At 41.9% G+C, this 20,964-nt stretch overlaps 1 protein-coding gene across 17 annotated transcripts in view; it reads left to right on the top strand.

Moving 5' to 3' along the window:
* Magi1 (membrane associated guanylate kinase, WW and PDZ domain containing 1) overlaps positions 1-20,964 on the top strand; it is a 504,671-nt gene that overhangs the window by 353,786 nt on the left and 129,921 nt on the right. The gene's annotated exons all lie outside the window — the stretch shown is intronic.

Genomic DNA, 20,964 nt, shown 5'->3' with positions numbered 1-20,964 from the left:
TGGGCCCCAGATCTACCCTGGGTTAGGACCACGTGACCCTCTCCCCTTTTGGGTGCCCTGAAAGCCAGGCCGCCCCCCCCCCACCCTACCCTGCCCAAGGCCATGTGGAGTGGGGCATACACATGGTGCAGGGAGTGGGGGGGGGCGGCCAGCAGCCGCCCCCGGGTGTGAATAGCGCGCTTTGACGCTGCGGGAGCGGGCTGGGGGCGCCAGGCTGTGCCTCCTGCCTGCGGGCCCCATAAAAGGAGCAGCTGCTGCCCGCCCGCCGCTCAGAGGCGCGGGGAGAGGCGGGCGGTGGCGGGGCGCGCGCCTGGACTCCGACCACCGTGACCCAGTGGACCTCAGGCTGCTCCCCGACAGGTAAGGTGGGGCCGGCGGGTTTGTCCTTGGGCTTGGAGGGGAAGGAGCCGGGGGGCGGGCGGGGGGCGGTCAGGGAGGCTAAGAGGAGGCTGGGAGGGGAGGGGACGAGGGGGAACCAGGAAGATGGGCTGGGGGAGGAGGAAAGAAGGGAGGAAGGAAACAGCCATGCCTGGGCGCCGCTGGAACGCGCTGCACTTGGCTCCAGCCTGGCGTTCAAGTTCCCCACCTCCCACCTCCGGCAGCCTGCGGGCAGCCGCGTCCCTGCCCAGCTTGCGCCCGCGCGCTCGGCAAGGCTCCAGCCAGCCATGTTTTGTGGGAGAGCTTGGCGTGCGCCGCCCAGCCAGAGGCGGCCCTGGGGACGGCCGGCCACCGCGCTGGACAGGTGGAGACGAGGGACTTGCCCAGAGTGCTCCGGGCTCGATCTGCGCTTGGGGAAAAGGGGGCGCGTTGGGTTTAGGAGCCAGATCCCTCCCGCTCCAGGCAGCTTCCAGTTCCCGCCTCCCCACTTCCCTGGCCTGCCGCCACTTCAGGAACTGTTGGCTCACCCCATCCCCTCCGGTAGCCTTCTTCAAGAGTGTTGTTTGCATGACGCCGGGCTCAGCTGGAGAAAATGGGAGAGAGGGACCCAAAAGGGGAGGGCCTTTTGTGTCGAGCCCTATTGTCAAGCCATCTTTCTGGCACTCGCCCACCCTCGGAGGAAAAAGGATGGTGGGGTACCCCAGTCTTCTTGATCCACTGTGTGCTCACTGCCCCTCCCTTGTGGAGTCCCTTGTGGAGGTCTTCGCCTTTGGGCAGAAGGTTACTCAGGAACAGAGAATTCCAGGTCACCTGGGATGCCCCCAGTGCCCTGCTGGCTCTAGTTTCCATGGCATCCTTGTGCACTCACAGGAAATGTAATTTGGAGTAATCGCCATGTCTGTCTGCTAGAAGCATGTGCCCCCTCGCCGTTAGAGAAGATCTGTGCCCCTGGCTGGATGGCTTCCTGCCTGGGCTAGCTGGTGAATGGAGATCTTTCCTCCAAGAGCTCTTGCATGGGAGTTGTGGAGTTCTTCAGTCACTCCTTGGTTGACTGCTGTCCTTAGTTTTCTCCTTGTACTGAAGTTCATAGATGGCCTTTTCTACCGTCTGTGGTGTTTGAATGCCAGACTCTGTGTGACAGTGGTGGTGGTGGTGGTGGTGGTTACAGAGAATCTGCCTATCAGCTAGATAGTGTTTGGAGTCCTTTACCTTTATTCACCTCTTTAATAATGCACACAGAGAGCTAGCATGGCACCCTACTGGCCATTTAGATGCCTGCTGGGATTGGGCAATATCACCTTCCCCCTCACTGCCCTCTCCCTCACCCAGTTCAGGCCTTGAAAACTTTTTTACGGATGTAACTACCCAACGCTAATGGTAGAGTCAGATAGATGTGCACTGGATCTTAGATGGAACATTCACAGAATTCACAAGGTGTCCAGTATAAATCCCCCACGATTAACAGGTATTCTGAGAGTCATTTTGAAGGCATACCATCAACATCATACCACTTACTGGTATTAGGTTGCCCACATTTACATTCAGTTCTGTCACTTAAGGACTGGATAAATTTGACACAGCATATATAAATTTACTTGACACTTAACTTTTTCATATCTGTAAAGTGAATTGTTTTACAGAGAAAGTAAATTGAAAGTAGTTAGCCCAGGACCTGACACACATAGAGGATGCTCAGGCATTGGTGTTGATAGAATTAACTGTTTTATAAATCAACATAGACTAGTGTATTTAGCATATTTTGATTTTGCCATATAGATTAATGTGGTGGTAGGTTAATATCAATCCTTCAGCAGCAGACCTTCTACAGATATTTGCTTATAGACATGTATTCCATGTGCACACACACACACACACATACATACACACACAGAGAAAGACTACATTTGAAGCTGTAAGAATTTACTGAATTCTGACTTGTTGAGTAAGAGCTCTCTGTTTGTCTTGGCAAAGCAGTTGCTGACTTTGAAGGGTTAGAGAAACTTCAAAGTTAATTTTAAAACTGTCTGCAAACCAGCTGGAAGAATTAACACCACACCTCACAGTTGCAAAGGGAAAAAAAATGGATTGACTATGACATTTCCTTTCTTCATAAACTGCAACATATTCTGCTAAACTGTTACAAATAATCAACTAGAATCTTAAAACAGACAAGCACTTCTGAAGTGAAGATCTTCTCTGATGTGGTTTTACAAATATTGGCAAGGACAAAATAGATTATTTTCAAAATACAGTGTTGACAGAGAGTAACAGGTTTTAAACAGCTGTTTTAGGTATGACCAAAATATTTGTTTATGAAAACAAGAGGCTGCTTTAAGACCAATGCTGATTTAAGAAAGAATAAGGAAAAGAGCTTGATTGGTGGGAAGCATACTAAATGCTCATTAATAAAACTGTAGAAGGTACAAATGGATGAGAACTTCTCATAGGGATAACATCTCAATATCCTCATATACATATCTGAGTTTATCTGTGCATATATGTAGGTATATGTGAGAATATATATATGTGAATAGTATATGTATACCAAATGCTATACTTTACATATTGTATTTGTATATATCCATATATAATATACGACCATATATAATATATATTTCTACTTATATTTTAAGTATATACAAATGTATCATACGTTATTCTATCTTCATCTGCTCTTGCAAATTACCCGGTTTCTTTGAAGTCACTATTATTTTGGGCTAGGCACCAATGTTTTTTAGTTTAACAGATTTGTCGGGAGTGACACATTATGGACATCACTATTTAAAAGTCCGTGTTTTCAGTCCATGTCGGTTCGTATGAGGCATTGGTCCTCTTGGCCATCCTCCTAAAATGAGAGTTGCGTGCAGTTTTGGGTTGTTTTCTCTGCAGACACAGATCTTTGATTGATGCAGTTAGTGTTAGGCAAGATGCAGCTTGTGTGGCAATGTACAGCACTTTATAACAGGCACGTCACATGACATAAACCACCAGATACTCCACAAGGTTTGCAGTATTGGTTACGAATCATATTACTTGTTTGTCAATCTGTTCTCTCCTACCCTTTCTTCCTTTTTCCCTTCTCCTTCTCCTCCTTTCCCCTTTAATTTTCTCTTTCAGTGCTGGGTACTAAACCCAGGGTCTCTCTCATGCTAAGCAAGTGCCCTTTCACCGTGCCACACCCCAGCTCCTCCATCTTCAACATTGCTGACATGGTATATGTTCTGTGATTCAGGAGCGTGCTTGGGTCTACCAATGAGGTCTTGCTGTTGTTTTTAGGATTATTCTGGATGAGGGCAAGAACCAGAACACTTAAAATCTCAAGACATGAAACCTAGCAAGAACATCAAAGTACCTTGTCTTCTATTCTGGATAGTATGAGTGACAGTGGAGTTGTGACTTGCTGTGTTCTTAATACATTATGGTGATGACTTATTAGGGTACAATGTTCTTTGAAACTTCACTTCTTAACAGGATAATGCATTGCAAAATGTTACAGCCAGGTGAGGGAATAAAGAATAAAATTGCCCACCTTACTTGCAGATTTATCACGTGCTGTTTTGACCAAGTGTGGATGAACAAAATTCCCAGGCTTGATTGGGAAGGGAAGAGGGAGTCTTGCTTTATTCTCAGTCATATTTGAACTCTATATGCTAAGCCTTCATGGTTTTCCTTCAGGGAATGTTTCCTTGGAACTTTATGCCAAGGGTGAGCTGTATCTTACATAAAGTTGTTCAGTAGTCAATGTAAATTAAGAAGTCTGTGGGTTGTATGATTGGTCCAGAATAGCCTAGATATTAGATAAGATATTAATTTCATATCCTAGAACTTCCCATACATCAGAGTTGCCCCCGTGTGTCACATCTGGCTTTTCCATTAAGCACAGCTCAAAGGAATAGTTAATCTAATATTTCCAGTGATTAGATGAAGATGCCATGATGGCTTTCTGCTGGTGAGTACACGAAAGTGGGAGAATTCCCTAAGCCATAATGCTGCTAGGAAAACTCAGACTTTTACAGACCCTGAAAGTTCACTGATAGGGACTAAAGATTCTAGGGCAAGTCCTCTAGATTCCCTTGGCTCCAAAGGAAAAGTCACTTGTGGCCCAAAGACCAGTGAAAGGTTAATAAGAACCCATTTGTATGTAAATTGTATTTCTATTGAGGACCATTGTTTTGTTGGTAGACAGTGGTCTAGGCTGGGCCTTGACTTCATATGCTAAGTAGTTGCATAGAGCCTGCAGAAGAGCAAGGAATCCTGCCCCCTGCGTGTCTTGTTGCTGCCTGCAAAGCTCTGCTCTGCTTTTGATCCCAGTTGTACTACAGAGAGTTCTTTAACATATGTTTCCTTCCATCCACGTTATTGAGGACATGTGTTTTGGCCCTAGATCACAAATAGGGAAACAGGTTAAAAGGATACAGGCATGTTTTTTTGTTTGTTTGTTTCTTTCTTTTTGTTGTTGTTCTTGTTCCCTGGAGACTGGGCTATCTGTCCATTTCAGATGGCCACTTGGCCATCTGAAGATCAGTGTGTGTGTGATGGTAGTTGGTATGTAGGTCTTGTTCCTTAAGAGAGTCTATTGAAGACCAAATGGGGAGAGGAAGAGGCTGTTCTGGGGCCATCTGTGGCTGACATGCCTCTCATGGAGAGAGAAAGCCAAGATCACAGCCTCCAGCTGTTCTTACCTGTGGAAGACAATCCTGTTCAGCGTGTTAGGAATTTTTCAGCTCAGTTACATGCTGCTTTTCCTAGCTCCGGCAATATTACTGTTAAACCCAGCTCAGTGTGGCAGAAATCCACCCTTTCCAGGGGGTTGATTTTTGGTTGTTTCTTTCAGGAAGTGCTTGATGCAGAAAGGGATAGTTTTGGATGGGAATCAGGGAGAGAGATAGGCAGAACCATGTTTAGTCTAACTAAAGAATGCTTCCATGAGTCCATCCCATGTAGAATTCACAGCCTGTGGTATTTTACTGTGTTTAAATTTGGTGATCCGAGGCCATGACTACTGATTCCTAGTTATAGTGCTATTACCAGAGTCCCTGGCCCTAAGGCTTGACTTGCCCATATTAAGAGAAAGTGTGTATGTGTGTGTGTGTGTGTGTGTGTGTGTGTGTGTGTGTGTGTGTGTGAATTTATTTATAATTTTGACCAAGATTGGGAAAAGAGAAATTTTGTCTGTCTTTGACTTGCTCGCAGCAGTGGTACAATTTATAGGAAAGAAGAAATACCCTGTAATCTCAGCTCTTGGGAAGTAGAGATTTGGAGTATTGTAGATCAAGGCCAGCCCAGACAAAAAGTTAATGAGATTCCATTTCAACAAGCAAGCCAGAAGTTGTGTGTGTTATGGGGTCAGGAGGAGGGGATTCCACATCCCTCCAGGTGGGGATTCCATGTCCCACCAGAGTCCACCACACAGAGACCGTCTCATATAAAAAGGTGAATTTATTGGGGAAGTAGATGGTGAACTGACTGGCCAGAGACAAACTGCAGACTCGGGAGCTGACACTGTGACTCCCAGCGGCTCTCACGCTGGGTTTTTAAGGCCAAAACCCATGCGGTGGAGCCTGGCCACACAGGTGGCCAATGGGGTAGTTACATACACAGAGGGACCATAGCCAGCTCCAGTCACACGCAGGTAGCCAATAAGGTTACAGCCCAGAGTTTGAATTTACCTATCACCTTAGTTGGAGTTGGCACAGGAATTGGGCAGGTCTCCACACAAAGCAGGCCCACCCTTACCCAAGCGGATTCCCTCCTAATGGAGGATGGGGAGAAGGTCAAGGTTGCCCCTCCCTAGAAGGGCAAAGGTGGCTGGGCTGTACCATTGTTGACCTTCCACAATGGGGCACGGAACTCTTAGGCATTTGGGATGGTGCCAGTCCCTGCTACCCTTAACAGTGTAGCCATAAATGTAAACCTAGAGACATGAGGCTAGGTAAGAAAAGTGTGATCAGAGCTTGGACTTGGGCAAACATGCAAAACCTTGCTAGAAAAATACATAAAGTTAAAAAGGGTTTGGGGTATGGTTGAAGTGGTAGAGCAACTACATAGAAGAGCTAGGCTTAACCAAAGTATTGTTCCTCCCAAAAGGAGGAGCGGGATTTCTTTTTAGACTCAGGACTTCTGCTGTAAGCAGCCCATCCTCAGCCTATCTGGACATCATCACCTAGCATGGAATTCTCTCCATAGAGCCTCTTATACTGCCTTCAAGTGTTGTCCTTGTACTCCAACCTGTAGGTTAGTGATAGACACAGAAGATGAACTCCCTAATCTGTCATTTTCAGGGTACCTGGGAAGAGTTCGAGATCCTCATTTGACTGTTACCTTGACAGTGATTATTTTCCTGTGTCATCACTTCATACACTAAGGACTCTTTGTTGGAATAGAGTTGAAAGGATATTTTGGGAATAGTTGAATCAAATACTGATTGGCTGATTTTTGGTGTTACTACAAAATGTGATAGAATCTTGTTATAGAGTCTTGTTCAGGATCCATCCTTTTTCCCCCCATCCCTTCCTCTTTCTCATAGTCGAACAAAAATGATCAAGTTGCTCTTGGGAGACAGACATGAGCATTTAACAGTGAGCCAAGGTGGCAAGTGCCTTGTGATGATATAGTTCTTAAGGAGAATGCAAGGGGAACAAGCAAGAGACTATTCCTACTTTGAGCAGTGATACGGCTTCCATGGGGAAAAAATGGACTTTGTAGGACCAATAGGAGTTTATTGGGCAGAGAAAACAGGAAAATACTCATAGACAGGTACTCGCCTTCTTGAGCCACAGCTCCCATTCCTTTTTACTCTTGTTGTGTTTTAGATGGGAATCTCACGTTTTTACTTGTTTCTTTCTCATCTTACATATGCTTTCCACTTTGCTGGGATGATAGGTATCCAACACAGTGCCCAGCTTCTAATGGCCAGGATCAGATCTTAGAAATTTTGCCCAGGCTACCCATGAGCCACACTCCTCCAGATCTCTGTCTCCTTAGTAGTTGGGATTGTGTATGTAAGACACCGTACCTGTATGAGCTATAACTGTTAAAAACAGCAATATACAAGTATATACAAACACACTCACACAATTGTACCCCTTATATGTGATTTCAGTTATCTATAGTTACCCGTAATCTAGAAATCTTAAATGGACAAATTTCAAGAAGAAACAACTCCTTAGTTTAAATTGCATGTGAATCTAAGTAGTGTAAACTACCATTTGGATCAGCACATCCTTGCTGTATACATACCTGTCTGTTAGTCACGTTGTAGCCATATTGACTGTCAGACTGACTACAGTGATGACGTAGTCCTTGTGTTCAAGGAATTTGTCTTACAATGAGCCAAAAGAACAAAAAGATTTTCCAAAGAATGCCTGAGGTGCTTCCTCTAAGTATTTACCTCTAAGGTAAATATTTTCAACTTTATACAAACAAAAGAAAAGAAAATTGTCTCTTGAGCTCACCTAAGGCTTACAGAACAGCAAGGGCCATTCATGTTACCCCATATAGCTGTAGTTATTAACTTTCATTTTTATTGATGATTGCTGCATTAAACTTTATCAGAGGAATGTATGTATAGGGAAAGACAGTGTATATAGGCTTCAAAACAATCTGCACATTTAGATATCAGGGTCTTGGCCTGTAGCCCTTGTGGATAGGGATGATGCTTCTTAGTAGATTGCTGTCTTTTTGTCTTTCATATTGTCTAGCACAGGATTCCTGAGGCTATCCTGAATATAAATAAAACTCTGCCTTCCCAGATCTTGCAGCTTAGAAGAGGAGAAAATATAAGAAGTAAAATAACCATATATAGCATCACGCCAGTATCTATATGTAGAACAGACACCAAAAATCAATAACCAGCATTGCTTCAATTAAGGAAAAAACATGGAACTAAAACAGACCTTACCAGTTACCTTTCTGTGTGGTGGGTGAAGTTCCCTGGAGTCCAGCTCACCACGCGGGTGTGATTCTAGCACTTTTCGTGTGTATTTTTAAAAATTCAACATGGTCTTGAATGCAAGCCAACTTCCTCAGCTGCTATTTAACCACAGCAGGAGCAATCAAAGGTGATTTTGACTATAAGCTGTCAAGAAAAGATATTGAGGTGTCATAATTAAGTGATTACCTAACTGATCTCTATTTTAAGAAGTCTTCATTTTCATTTGCCAAGTGCAGGTTTGAGCTTCTTTGCTCCTTTGAATCATCTTGTAGTCAAATTCATGGAGAATTCATCCTACTGAATGAAGGAATGTCATTGATAGTTTCATATCAATGCAAGAGAAGGAAGCCAAAGGTTTGGATGATCTTCCAGGTTGGAAAGATGGCAAGACCTATTGTTTCTGTAGTATAAAACATGGTGGTTTGGTTTCTCAAGCTTTGCTATGCATTTGGCTGATGGAGAGGAGGCTGGGCAGGGTTGAGGGTGTCCTTTCTTTTCCTTTTCCTTTTCTTCCTGTTGCTGTCTTTACCTTGCTTTTTTTTTTTTTTTTTTTTTCTCTTCAGCCCTAAACTTATTTCAGAGCTGCAAGGGACATACCTCTCACAGAGCTCAGAGCTCACCTGCTTTCTTTCGTAGGTTGGAGAGTGAGGTCGTTAGGCTTCTTCAAAGTTAACAATGATTTTCTCTTGAGCAGATCTTCCCTTTGAAGAGTGAAGAGCTGTTCATTTGCAGGCTTTTAGGCAGGGGGAAAATTGTTTTAATGACCTGGTATTAGAAATATCTACTATCATCAGACTTCTTTTCATCTTTCAAATCCCTTTCAAATTTGTGGGAAGATGTGACAGTGAAGTCCCTTGGGGAACAAGAACAACACAGAGAAGGATCTGGCCTGGGCTGACTTCTCCTACCAGCCACATTTGATTTTTCCAGGGTTATTTTTGCCCTTGGCAGTCTTCTTCCTCCTTAATTGCAGGACCATATGGTGCCTTGTCCCACACGTGGAGAGTTGGCTCATCCCCTCCATTCAATTTCTGTCATTTCTGTCGCACACATTACGGGCCCTGGGGATGGGAGTTGCACAAACTCATGCCCCCTACAGGCCTGGTGACTTCTATGTCTTAAAAATGGGAGCTGAGCTTCCTTTAGATGCCCAACAGTGAAGACCAGGAATGAGAGGGGGAAAACTGCCTGAGAAATTGTGAGCAGAGACTGAACCTTAAAAGCATCCAGACCACAGTTCACATCCCAGCTTATTCTTGCCATGCTCATTCTCGTTCTCATCAACAGTACAGTGAGTATCTATTGAGGGCTTGATGCATGTCAATATGGTGGGCTCTGTGAGGCTCTGTGTGTTCATATTCTGATTGTGTCTACCTGTCATGTGAGTTCTCAAGAAACAGAAGCCCTAGGCAGTTATAAAGACACTTCCCCAAGTTTCATATCTCAAGCCACTTTCAAACTTTACCTTTTTCTATTATATTTCTTTTCTGATATTTTCAGTTGTGCTTTTACACTGCATTTCATATCATAACATTATTTGGAATTGGCACTACTAATGATCACACTTTTTCTTTTTCTGCTTAATGACAATTTACATTGATTATCTCTCTGGGTCTTCTGGGGCAGAAATCAGAGGAGAGTCACTGTGCTATTCTGGCTCAACTCCTCCTAGTCCATTTTCTTTCCCCTGTGCTTGCAGACAGCCTGCCAGGCTTCAATGATCCTGAGGCTGGCTCGTGGCTAGAGAAACCATGTCCAAGCTGTTGATTATAGTTTAATATGAAATATTTCAAGTGTTGAATTTATAGAGCAAAGCAAGCTTTGAAATCGATCTGAGATCACGATGGAGAGTGTTGGATGGATGGATGTGATACTAAGGGCGGTTTCTCAGCACTTTGCAATTTTAATGTTCAAGGTCTCGCTACCTTAAGTAGAATTAGACTGGAAGTCATTTTATCCATATGGATATTTCTCTATGCAAGTACCCTGGGGATATTTTGATAGACATTTTTAGGAGCTAACCTCTTGGGAATATTTGATCTTGTTAAAAAGGACCATGTGTGTAACTTTCTATAAGATTTGGATTGAATCTTATTTGACTGTTCTTAGAATCTTTTGAGTTCTGGAAAGTGATTTTGAGGGAATGATGGTACAACAGCAGGATTTTTAAATAACTGGATTTTTAATGGCATTTTGAAACTGTATTTTGGGAGAAGTTTGTATGTTGTGATAGACAAAACATGGAGAAAAATGGCTACAGTATGGTACAAAACTAGATCCAAATGTGGGTAGAGTCAGAATGTGCACAGAACAAAAGTTACCAGCAGCCAACTCCACACTGGCTGGCCTTTGTTGTTGTGTAGACACATTTAGAATGTAGTACTGCCACATTAGGAAGTTCCAGTAGCCAGGGATCTTATCTACTTTTATTTTTATTGCTTCTGGGCCTTTAACAATATCTCCTCTTAGTAGATGTCCAGTAAATTTGGACTCGTTTAGAAGGAATTTAAAACCAGGTCATTCACTTACATCCTATGTCAGCCAGTTATAAAATAGATATCTTATTTTTATTTGTTTGGCATGTTAGGAGCTGTTCTGCGTTCTGGAGTATGCAATGCAACCCTCAGCCCCAAAGCTTAACTTTAGATGAAAGAAGACTACATACTATAGGGAAGTTAATATATGTGTGTGTGTGTGTGTGTGTGTGTGTGTGTGTGTGTGTGTGTGTGTGTGTGTATTTGTATTGTTATCTACTGTTACAAAGAAAGATTAGAGTCATGTGATAAAGATGGTACTATTGGAAGGGAGACTTGACCACCCAGAAACAGGCAGCCATCAGGAACCTGACAGTAAAAAGGGAGATGAGAACTCAAAATCACTTAAACAAGGTAGGAATACTGTTTTTCTCTTAGACTTAAGTATCCTAGATCTGACAGTACAGCTTGAGGGTCGCCTGGACCAAAGATCCTTTCTGTGTGTGCTTTGTCCTTACTTGTTTTGTTCCTTCTCACTTGCTGGTTTACACTTTTTCCAAACTTATGCTCTAAGCTCTGCCATATTTTCTCAGCAGGCACACTGATCCAGGAAGAGTTAGAGAGCCCTGCACTTTCTCTGACTGGTAACTCTTTCCCTGAAACAAAACAAAACACATGCTTAGATTATATTGGTTAAAACACAATCCTTTGTTGATGTCTAGCTTCCAAGGAGGCTGGATTGGTTTATCCATTGCATGTGGCTCTGAAGATTGGAAGTTGGCTGTGGGAGGATGGGGGAATGGTGATAGGTATCAATGAGCAAGTGCAAGACTTTGACATATGCAAAGTTATTGTGTCTAATAAGGAAGGAGATGAGTTCAGAAAAGAAAGCAGGAAGGAAACCATAGAGAACTTTTTAGACCATCAAAGTTTTAAAACAGATTTTACTCTTCATGGGAAACTGTTGGAACATTGGATATAAAAACTGTTGAAGTACATGATTCCAGTTAGGTTTTAGAAAGTTTACTGTGACTACTATAGGAAATAAACTCTAAGGGGTGGGAAATGAAATGGAGATAATGGAATTCACAGGCTAATGTTGGTAGATGGCATAGTATAGCCTATTATACTGAAGTCCTTGGCAGTTCAGAGAGCAATGATTGGTCAGGTTTACAATTCAGTCCATATTGTATATAAAGATAAGAAAAATTAGCAATAATCGCTCAGTTTCTACTCAAACTCTTTAAGTAGTGTACCATTTTAAGCACCTGTCTCTATTGACCCATTTGCTCAGTCTGCATAGTAACTCTGTGTCTTAGGTGAATTTTATTCTCATTTGACTGATGAGGGACCTGAAATAAAGGGCAGGTCCTTGACCAAGGGCATTACCCTACAAAGTGGAGGAACCAAGATTTAAGCCCAGCACCTTGGCCCCAGGCATCTGTTGTGAGAGACTTGGAAGGGTGCCTAAGTGCCTCATCTTGCCGTTAATAGGAGTGGTCCTTTTAGTGAGATAGATGGGGAAGTGGGGCCTAGAGAGTAAATCTACAGTAGCCATTATTCAGTTTGGGTGTGTTGTTTTATTATCATAAGCTAACAAATACAACTGTAAATTATTATGCTGATCACTGTGAATAGTCATTACAGCCTTAATTCTGCAGTCGCTAAAGTCTCATAAAGTTCCTAGCATGTCAAAGAGAGAAAGGTCTTATGCATCTTTTACCCAATGGTATTATTTTAAGCATGTGCTTTTACTAATTTTAAAATGACTCTTGGAGATATAAAGTCTGTCAGACAAGAAGCCTCGCTAGAAGCTTGAGGTTCCAATATGAGACTCCTTGGCATAAGACTAAAAAGACATCGTCAGAGGTGGTACAATTATTCATTTTCCTGCTTTAATAGAAGAGATTTTGTTGCTGCTTGGAACTTAATGCTGAAAAGTACCATTAATTATACTACACATGCCAAGGTACTTTGTTAAGTACTTCAGGCGAATTTTGTAATGAAATTCTCATATGACTGTGTCCTGTGTGAGGTGCCACTTCGTTTGCTTTACTTAACCCACAGTCACTTGTTGAATACCTATATAAACCAGGTCCCCCTCACAGATGCAGGGATAAACAGATAAGCATATGGAGTGTGCGATCATGGTCGCCATGTTGTAAGAAGAGTCAAGTTCAGCTAGTAGCAGAGAACCCAGAAGTGAAGGCTTTAACTTAAATCAGTGTGGGAAAGGCTTACTGCTGCAGTCATTATCTGCCTTAGTGTGTCTAGCAAATACTAGCAATAATACAAGATGTATGTATTATGTTTCTATATGGACATGTGCACTGTTCGTGTTATAGGTCTGTGAGATGTGTTTCCATCTGTTTAAATAGCAAAAACTATTGCAATCCTTGGTATTTAGTGAAAATCATTGAAAACAGAAAAACTCATACAAGGCTATCCGCAGCATTCCTCATAGTAGCCACAGGTGGAAGCAACCTAAATGCCCTTTCTTGATGGGAGGTAAAAAACCAAAATGTTGTCCTTTGGTATGATGGAATAAAGTGTGGCTACCAAAAGGAAGGAAGGACTGATGTAGCCTGTATCATAGATGAGCTTAGACAGCATGCTTAAAAAGGCAATGTGCAAACACCACACATTGTATCATTCCACTTGGATGAGATACTCAGATCTGGCAAGTCTGCTGCAGCAGGCAGGAAGAGTGGAGAACAGGAAAGAAGTGCTTAGTGAGTTTGGCCTTTTTCTTTTTTGATGATGAAGTGAATATGGACTAGATACGGTTGATGGCCGGACATCACTGCGAGTGTACTAAATGCCATACTAAATGGTTCATACATTTCACAGTGATTCCAGTGAGACCTCATATAACATTGATTAGATGACCATTAAGAAAGTATCTAGTCAATAGCACAACGATGTTCATTGCAGCACTATTTACCATAGCAAAGATGTGGAACCAACCCAGAGGTCCCTCAGTTGATGAGTGGATCAACAAGTTGTGGTATTTGTACACAATGGAATTCTATGCTGCTGTCAGAAAGAACGACATCGCCCCATTTGTGAGGAAATGGAAAGACTTAGAAAAAAATCATACTAAGTGAAGTAATCCAGACTCAAAGGAACATAGGCTCAATGGTTTCCCTCATTTGCCAGAATCAGTAAAAACCTTGGACTCTTCTAGCAGAGATTTGCAATAGAGCAAAACCTAGATACATAAGGCCATACAGTAAGATGCTAAATGAAAGGACCTCCAGGATATAGAAACAAAAGCCATATAATGAGTGATTGTTGTCCTTAATGTACTATGTTATCTCTCATCTCTTTTGCTGTCCCTTGGTTATCTCATATTGTTACTGTATTTCACTTTATTATCTGATATATTGGATATATGCATATTTGATTATTTGAAATTGGATAGGAAAGGGGGGAAAACAAGATGAGGGTGGGGGGAGGGGGGAGGGAAATGGGGACCACGACATGAGAAAGGGTATCAATGTATGTGAAGTAATGCACCTTCCATCTGGCACATGTAATGTATCCTATTAATTACAATAAAAAATATATGGAAAAAAAAGTATCTAGTCAAAACCTTTTCCTTACAAGTGGGAGCAGAAATTTTAAGATTAACTTTAAAAATTTATAGTAGAGAACACATCACATCTAGATGTAGTTACATGCAGTGTTTTTGAGTGCCAGAATCATGTATTAGCACAGTGACCTATTTTACCATGGGAGGAGGCAAAAGAACTGGGAGTTGACATTCTCTGAGCTCCTACTCTCTGCCAGGCACCATGCAGAGCTTAACTGGATTATCACATGTAAATTATTGCAACAGCCCTCTGTGGTATGTGGCATTTTCTTCACATTACAGCTCCAGCAATTGAGATGCAGAAAGTTTTGTATTGTGTCCAGCATCCTACAGAGACAGGTCCAGGCTCCATGAAGGCCAGTTCATTGGCTGCCTCATTCCTTAGTTGCTATACACATTGCTGTCCTCAATTTCATAATACTTCCATGAGTTTTACAGGATAAGCGAATTCATACCATTCTACATAGAGGAAAAGAAATGCAAGGTAAAAATAGGGTACTTGTATTTGTTTTACAAAGTCCCAAGTTCCATTCCCCTCTTTTCAAGATTTCAGCTTTTCCTTGATATGGATGGAGCAAGAAAGATTTGGCAAAGTAGTCTATAAAATAACTCTATATAAAGATCAGTGCTCTCTACTTCTTGTGAAATTGCCCAGTGGTACTTATAGTCTCTGAAATATAATTAACTTTGAAAATAATACTACTGGGTGTAGGTGAGAGATTCAGCTAAGTGTTCCTTAGAAGCATCTCACGCTTGGGTGATGGGGAAGAGATGCTAGGCAGAACTGAGAGCTGGGGGACTTGCTTCCTGAAGGGCAATAAAGAAATTTTGCTCCTTTGATGAAGAGGCAATAATTCATTACTGCTTGATAAATGTAGATGATCACAAAAGGAAGAAGAGAGGATGTAGTATAGCAGTATCTCAGTGTCAGTTTGAGATCGTTTAAAGCTCACATTGTTGCAGGTTTAAGGATTTGTCCCCCCCCCCCCACAGCCCCTTTCCCATTCCTGCTCCCTGGTGGCCTTTGAAAGTCCAGGGACTTGATGTTAATGATGGATGGCAAAGCTAGGCGTGAGCTGCTGTGGATTTGATGGCTGTTTAATTTTAGAACCTTTAGAGGATTGTGGAAATAGGGAACCACCCAATTACCTATCCTGTCAGTTGAAGAAATGTGCCCCTGGTAGCTTTGAAAGAGGTGAGTCTTCAAAAGGAGGCCCAAGGATTCACTTATTGCTTACTCTTGTATTTACTTGAAGTTATAAGGAGCTAGGTAAGATGCAGTAGTGTGAGCACACAGAGACAGAATTTGGCTTTGTAGCTAGTGAGCAATTGGAGGTATGTGTAATGTGTTATTAGAATAATTGGACCATGTGTGCATAAAGAGGATAGTTCATTATCAAACTCATGTTTTAATGCTGCATAATAGCAACTCTAGCACCTATGAATTAATTTACATGCAGATAAAACCTTCTGGACAGCGTGGAAGTGTAAGTACCTTATAACAACTTACATTGCCTGTAAGAGCAGAGCTCTTACTAGAGGTTTGCTCATGGGACCTACCTCCCTGATGTTGTATGTTTCCAGTGAAATACATTTCCAGTGAAATACATACAAGAAATAGTCATTTCAGGACTACCCCATTTGTTTTGCAGGCAGTCACTTCCCAGGTTACTTTCATATAAATAGTCATTTTGGAGGGGAAAAACGGGTAAACCTAGTCCCACCTTCACAATGAAGGAAGGCAGAGAAAACAGGGAGACAAAAGAAAACAATCTAAAGTCTTACCTTGACATTGGAGTAGAAATCACAATGATTATTACTTACACCTGATTAATCAGGCCCTATAAATTACAATGGAAATAAAGAATGTTGTGATATGCTCTTCAAAATTTATTATAGCCTGGGTTCTGGGGGCACACACCTGCCATTCTAGCAAACTCAGGAAGCAGAGATCCAAGGATCCTGACTCAAAGCCAGCTCAGGAAGAAAAGTTTGTGACTCTTATCTTTAACCACCAAAGAGTTGGAAGTGAAGTTGTGGCTCAAGTTGGTAGAGCGCTAGATTTGAGTGGAAAAAGCTAAGGGACGTCAGGCCCTGAATTTTAGCCTTACTACCACCATGAAAAATAAACCAAACACACACACACACACACACACACACACAAATGAATTGCATAACAGCAGTTTCTTTGTTTTTTCTGTAAAGATTTGGAAACACCACAGATACTGCTGTTTTCTAAGAACTGGAATATCTCTCTCCAGTTGTTATTTGATACAATGTTGAGTCTCCAGGAAAATAAGAGATCAGGTCAGGGGACTGTTTTGGCCTTCCTCATTTGGGTGTTGTGACAGAACATTCAGAAAGTGTTCAGGTAATGAGTAAGTACATTGCTGCTATTGAGCTTGAGACTGTTACAAACTAGGCACCTTCCACTACTGTGTTAGTGACAAGAGATTGTCTTTTTTTCCCTTCAAAAGTTTTTACAGGGCGAGGAGTTTGGCCTAGTGGTTAAAGTGCTTGCCTAGCATGCACGAAGACCCTGGTTCGATTCCTTGGTACCACATATATAGAAAAAGCCAGAAGTGGTGCTGAGGCTCAAGTGGTAGAGCTCTAGCCTTGAGAAAGTCCAAGGACAGTGCTCAGACCCTGAGCTCAAGCCCAGGACTGGGGAAAAAAAAAAAGTTTTTACAACTCAGAGACTGCAATTGGAAAGCCATGTGATATGAATCCTAAAATAATTTAGAGCTTATTCCAAATTCATTGAAAGTCAAGACATTTTATTTTGCCTCCTGAGATGCTTAAATTAGTAGACTTGAAAACTCCACATCTTAGAAGACTCTTTGTATTTCTCGGGCCACTGTTGGTTTTTCAGTGCAAATGAAATTGTGGGGTATCCTGAGTATATCTTAGTTTGGCTATGTTTAAAAGCATCCCAAAGGTTAGGCAGTTGTTTCTCAGTAGATTATCTAGGTCAGTGGATAATGTGCTTGCTCATAAATTATTTTAAAGGGGAAAAAGAAAAGCAGCTGAGGGTTGATGGGTTTGTAAGGATAATATTGAGAGTGGTGCATTAGATTGGAAGAAAATATTCTATCTTACTCTTTGTCTGTCCATGAAGCGGCCATTGTGAATTCTCCCAGGAAGATATCCACAGATGAGGGGTAGACTTTAAGTTTAGGGTGGAAGAATGGGAACGCCTAAGAATCTTGCAGGTTGACAGCAGTGAAGTGTAAAGGTGGGATGTGTGAGTTTGAGTCCAAGGATGCAGTTACCAGATGGCAGAAGCAGGTAGAGCTGAGGAAAGAAGAGGGCGTTTCTACCAAGCAGCACCTTGGGCCTCTATTGGAAAGGAATTGTTTTCTGAGAGGTGAGGCTGCAGGACCTGTGCTGTGATTGTTCCATCCGGGGTGTAGCACTTGCAGGTTATTAATGGGGTGGGCTGGGAGCTTTGCCAGTTTTCCACTTACAGTTTCCTGGGTTGTGATCAAAATCTAGTGGTAGAGCTCCTACCCCTAGGGAGAGCCCTGTAGAACTGACAGAGTGTTAGGTGACCTGGAGGGGTTCTGCCTGGCCTACTGTTTCAGACATCTACCTATGGCGAGCTGCTGTGTAGCTGCCCACACTTCAGTGCTGTTCACCATTTCCTGGCTCACCAGGGCAGTGGGATGTGTGGGCCCTGACAGTTGAGTTACATTTCTTTATAAACCTGTGTTGGTGTTTCCCAAAGTGTGTGGCAAGGAATATATGTAAGTCTCAGGAAGTGTTTCATGAAGAAAGGATTAGGTAAACATATCATGTGTCACCTTTTAGGAAGCTTGACTCATAACACACGTGAGAAATTTTCAAGTATTCTGTTTCTTGGGGCTAAATTAGTGCTTTCTAAAAAGTATTTGGCTTAGGTTGAAACAAGTGTTTGATGGGAATGAATTAATAGTTTGTGCCTTGATAGTATAGAAATATTGGATTTGGTAAAGTCCACTGTGAATATGGAAAAGTAAAATTCTATTTTTGTTCTTTCTCTGGCAGTTTTCCTCTCTACATTGCTACCTTGCCCTTCTGTTGTTAATAAAGACAGGTTTGGGAGCCCATTGTGCTTGAAACTTATGTAGATGTAAAGAAGAATAATGGAAATAATAGTAGATACATCCCCAATACATCAAAATCCTGTTGAAATAAGCAATAGTTAATGTCTGTTTTGAGTATTAAAAAAACAAGCTTTTGTTTATGCATCAGCAGAGAAATGGTGGTTTATCAAAATGAGTTTTTAGACTATTAGCCTTTAATGACTTTCTAATGCATTTCAACTCAAAACTCAACTTTTCATAATTCTCTTGCATTAAATTACTCATTAACATGTAGCAAGGAGGATAGCCCTTAATCATAACTACGCAACCATCCAATAAGAAACTTAAGTCACTTAGGAACTCAGGTATGCATATTTACATTGAAGTAGTGAATTTTCTTTGTTCATGAATATCATTGTACTGTATGTTTGTTCAGTAAGTACACAGACCTCAAGTCAGTAATTTCTCAACTATATATTTCACAAACCAATGGCATGTTGTCATACATCTTTAAATATTTGTTAAACCAAATCTCCGCCTCTGTTGTACTTGCTACTAAATGGGGACTGTTGAGCTTCTTTTCTGAACCTCTTTCATACTCTGTATCTCAAAGACTAGTCATTTATTACAGAGATATATGACAGTAGGTTTCTCTTCCATGCTATAGAGTTGTTAGGTCAGAATTTTATTGCTTCTAGCCAAAGGCTATGGAAAGATGTTTCTTGTTGAAATGTACTCTTGATTCAATATAACCTCTAGAAATGGGATATGATATCTTGAATTGTGATGTTATCACACTCAAGTTAGTAAAGTGGTGGAGTGTCCACCCTGTGTGATTACTCATCCTCTTATGGAGGTCTTGGGTCTTGCATATGTAGGGGTTGGTACGACCCAACATGGAGGTTGTGGATGGATGGATAAACCCAGGCTCTTGCTTTTCTCAACTCGCGGAATCTCACACATTAGTTGTCATCATAGTTTATCCTTTATTGACTTGACCAAAATCTTTGATGCCAACATTTTGAAACAGTGGTGTGCTAAAAGTCAGTGCTCTTCACTCCTTCCATGGTCACTGTGGCTCACCTGTCACAAAAGGTTGCTTTCCGACAGATGTGTGACATCGTCATGAATACTCTCTGTGTGTTGAGGGTGGTTGGTCAGCTGTCCTAACTGATTCCCCCTGGACTGAATACCTTTGCAGCTGGGCTGTTAAATAAAATGGTAACCAGGCTACAGAAGCATATATTTAAAGATCACTCAGACATTTGGTCTCAGTTTGAAAAGGTACAGATTTAATCCTATTCCTAGCTGGTTTTCCTCCTCCTTTTATTGAGTGTCCATTGTGTCAGGCATTGGGCAAAGCAGATTATATACATTATCTCCTGACTTGATACTATATTCTGCTACTACTCCAGTTAATTTCTAGGTGGGGGAACTCATGTTCACAAAAATTTTTGCCGTAAGTCACTTGTTGAGGGGCAGAGTTGGTTTCAAATACAAACCCCAACTCCAGTTTCTTACTTGTAGTAACAGAGTTCCCTAGTAAGTACTCCGCAGCCTATCTTTAGCTTCTACCTGTTTAAGTCATCATGAATTAAATTTTGATTATCTTTTTGCTATGACAGAGAGCACTCTGAAACTGAAAATATAGCCCATGTGTTCAGTTTGTACATGAATCTACACTTTGGGTAGAATTCAGGGCAAGGGTAGCTAGTTTCTGTTTTACAAGGGAAGGTAGAATGCTTCAGCTGTACAAATTCTCCTCTTAGCTTGGGGAGTAGTAAGTGATAAAAGAGGTTGGGTTTGTTTGGCTCACAGAGTAGGGCCCCATGTGACTGAGAGATCTAAGGAGGTGACCTGGTACCTCTTAAGATGCTGGTTCTGGGGCAGTATAGACTGGACCAGCTGCTGGTAGCATAATACGGGGATCTTGCTGGGGACATAGGCACAGAACATTGAATCAAACAGGAAGTAGCAAGTCCCTTCTCATTGCCTTCTGCTCACTATCATCCTCACTTGTTTGCTATTGCATAAGAATCCTGGGAAATAGTCTGTAGATTCTTAATGTCAGCCTCACGGGCAGTGTGGATGGAAGGAAGGGTAGATGGGGAACTAAGATCTACCCATATAGCCAGACAGATGACTGTGTGTACAATGAAGAAAGATAAAGCAAAGTTAGCTATTGAACGCAGAGGAGTTGAGAAGAAGCCGCAATATAGAATAAGGTGTTGAGGAACTCTTTACCAAAAAACAGCCAGACACTAAACACTTGAAAGAGGTATGGGAGTAGCCACAAGGCTACTCTACAAAAAACTTCTTTGGAACAAGAAGGTGGTTAAGAAATAATTGTCCATGCAAAGAAGCTAGGGCAGGCTCTTGTGATGAGTATTCTAAGAACTAAAAGTTACCATGGCTGACATATTCCGTGGTATAACACTTTAGACCCTGGACTCCAGAATTACCAAATTCTGGGATGTAGTTCCATTTCAGACCTCTTAAAGATACAACAAATGATAGATC

This window comes from Megascapheus bottae, chromosome 2 (assembly GCF_031878675.1).
Source record: "Megascapheus bottae isolate mThoBot1 chromosome 2, mThoBot2.hap1, whole genome shotgun sequence".
NCBI classification, from domain to species: domain Eukaryota; kingdom Metazoa; phylum Chordata; class Mammalia; order Rodentia; family Geomyidae; genus Megascapheus; species Megascapheus bottae.
This window is presented reverse-complemented; position numbering and strand designations above follow the sequence as displayed.